Genomic DNA, 2,916 nt, shown 5'->3' on the forward strand with positions numbered 1-2,916 from the left:
TAATATATACCAAAATAGTTTTTTTCAATAAACAAGTATAATTTAAAATTTATCATAATAGTAGTATTTACATTTAAAAAAACTATTTTTAATTTATTTGTAATTATAAAACTATTTTACTTTTAATAAAACTTAAATTAAATTTAATTAATATTATATAAATTGAATTTACAATTTTAAAAAAATATCAAGATAAAAGAGTTCTTCTTAGGAGCAACTAAAATTTATTTTTTTAAACAAGGCTTTTCATTCTTTGCTCCTTCAAAAAAATGTTTTTAAAAATAACTTGTGTATCCTTATTTTAAAAATATATAAAAAAATCATTTTTTGTTTTCTAACTTGAAAACAATTTTTAGAAAAGATGGCCAAACACCCCACTGCTGTTCTAAGAAAATTCAAGACAATCTACAGAATCTTGAACCGAAGAGAACTATGGTTTTATTTATTTCAACGAAGAAACACATGTAATAACTTCACAAGGATCCTACATTTTTCTGCAACCAAATCTTCAGCCTGAACTAGAAATATGTCCCCCAGAGGAAGGAGAGGCCGCTTTCATTTTCTCTCTAGTCGTCCAGTACGTTTTTGTGGTAACCTCATCAATGGTTTTAAAATGGGATATCCATGAAGGGACAATGGGTGCTAGCTCTAAAATGGGATATCTCTGTGTCTCAGGAAGTTAAAGAGTTGAGCTTCTTTTCAAACATTTTGGCCCGTCGAAGAGCATCCAAGGCCTCAGCTTGCTTTCCTGCACGTTTCAAGTTTACTGCCTTCACCTTCTCAGCCTTGATCCGCTCTTCCAATTGGCTTTTCTCTTGGCTAGAGCTATCACTCTTACTAATGTGGAGTTTTGCAGGCTCTGGTTTTTCAGGGCTTTGTGCTAAGGGACTAGCATCTTCCAGCCCTATCGCTTCAGTGCAGATAAAAGTTGAGGATCCAGAAGATCATCGACATGCACATCATCTACTGGTTCTGCACCTTTGGCAGAAGACTTCGCCGCATCATGGGCAGCCAATTCCTCCAACTGGGTTTCAAGAGCCTTGGCCAATTCAAATTCAGCCTCTGCTTCTTCAATCCGACCTTCCCGTCTTAGCTTCAGTGCCGATCGTTTGTGGCTGAGGGACTCCTGCTGCAGCTTAAAACGATCACGACCAGATAACATTTTTGGAGCTGAATCTACCAAAGTCTGCGTCCTTTGTCCAATGGAAGTCACACTGGAACTAGATATTGACGTATCACTTGGACTAGACCTGGGCTGGGATCATCTTCCTCTAAATTCTTCTCTAATAGTTTTGCCTGCCGAAGTTCATCACGAGCTTCTGCCAATTTTCCTTCTCTCTTCAGAGAAACTGCCTTCCTTTTATGAGACAGGATTTCTTGCTGAATGGAACTTTTGTTCTTTTGAGAAGCAATTGCCTGACCTGAATTTGCTTCACTTACATGCAGCTTCCTATCTGCATCAACCATCTCCTCTCTTTTTTGAGGTGCAGCATCAACTTTGCTTCCCAAATCTTCATTGGTACTCTTCAAGGATTCTACCAGAAGAGGGGATTAGCAAAAGAGGAAATTCCAGAACTTAAATTCCATTCACCTTCTTGTTTTTCGGAAGGTACATGAGAAGCATTCCACTCGTCCCCAGTTAGCAAATCCATTATGTTTCCAGACTGGTCTGATGGAGGAACAAAATAAGTGCCTTCTGAGATTCCCATTTTGCCTGGTGGACCAATGTCCACCAATAAGGGATTGTTGCCTTCAACGATCTGAGACATCTCAGGAATTAAAAGACCTGAACTCGTTGAGGAGGCTTCACTGTTTCACTCTCCTTCAATCCTGAACTTGTTGCCCACTCAACAACTTTTTCAGTTGGATCTACTGCCGCCTGGACTGACTGCTTATTTACTTCAACCACATCCTTCATACTACCATGTTTTTCAGTGGTAATCAAAGATTCAAAACTCTCGAGATCTTTATCCTTAGAAGGATCAAGCAGAAGCTCTGTTCTTGGGGCTTCCATGTCCATTTGGGCTTCCAATATCTTTGCATTCCTCAGCACTTCCTCAGCCTCTTCAGTTTTCCCTTGCCTTCTAAGAGTGAGAGCCTTTCTTTTCAAACCCAAGAGTTCCCTTTGGATTTCTCCTTTGCTTTTTCTAGGTGATATGACTGGAACTTCAGAATTGTATTGAATAACAGATGGGTCAGTAGAATGTGTATAAATACCAGCATTTTGTTTAAAGGGTTCTGCTTGTGTGGTTCAGGTCTGTCTTCATCCTTCCACCCCAAATTTTTTTGCATTGAGAGAAGTACAGGATCACCCAGATCCTTTTCTGTTGCATCCCCTTCATCTCCTTTGTCAGATGAACTTTCAAGGGATATTTGATGGCTTTGTCGTCCTTGTACTTATTTTCAACAGGAGCTTCTTTTGTTGGTGCTTCCATTTCTGAAATTTGAGCCTCTAACACCCTTGCCAGTCTCAACACTTCTTCTGCCTCCTCAGTCTCTCCTTGACGTCTCAGAGCAAAGGCCTTTCTTTTCAATCCTAAGAGTTCTCTCTGGATTTCACCTTTGCTTCTTCTAGATGCCCCTACTGGGGTAGTTGTAGGAGCCTGTATAATGGAGGAATCAGCAATCTGTGTAGATAAACTATCATTTTGTTTCCGAGATTTTGATGGAAAGCTTACAGTTTCATTATCTTCATCCTTCCAACCCATATTACTTAGAAGTGAAAGATACATTGGATCATTCAGGTCCTGATCAGTTACATCACCTTCTTCTCCCACATCACCAAGGTTCAGGGTTCCAGAAATATCAGGATGCTTACTGCTAACATTCACCTGTGTAAACTTTACCTTGGAGGCATTGTCCATCTCTTCAAGCTGCTGCTCAAGAACCTTCCCTTTCTTCAATTCTTCTTCTGCC

At 39.5% G+C, this 2,916-nt stretch overlaps 1 pseudogene; it reads right to left on the reverse strand.

Moving 5' to 3' along the window:
- Positions 1 to 415: 415 nt before the first annotated feature.
- Positions 416 to 2,912, reverse strand: LOC117910456 (annotated as a pseudogene).
- Positions 2,913 to 2,916: the final 4 nt, after the last annotated feature.

Source organism: Vitis riparia, unplaced genomic scaffold (assembly GCF_004353265.1).
Source record: "Vitis riparia cultivar Riparia Gloire de Montpellier isolate 1030 unplaced genomic scaffold, EGFV_Vit.rip_1.0 scaffold750_pilon_pilon, whole genome shotgun sequence".
NCBI classification, from domain to species: domain Eukaryota; kingdom Viridiplantae; phylum Streptophyta; class Magnoliopsida; order Vitales; family Vitaceae; genus Vitis; species Vitis riparia.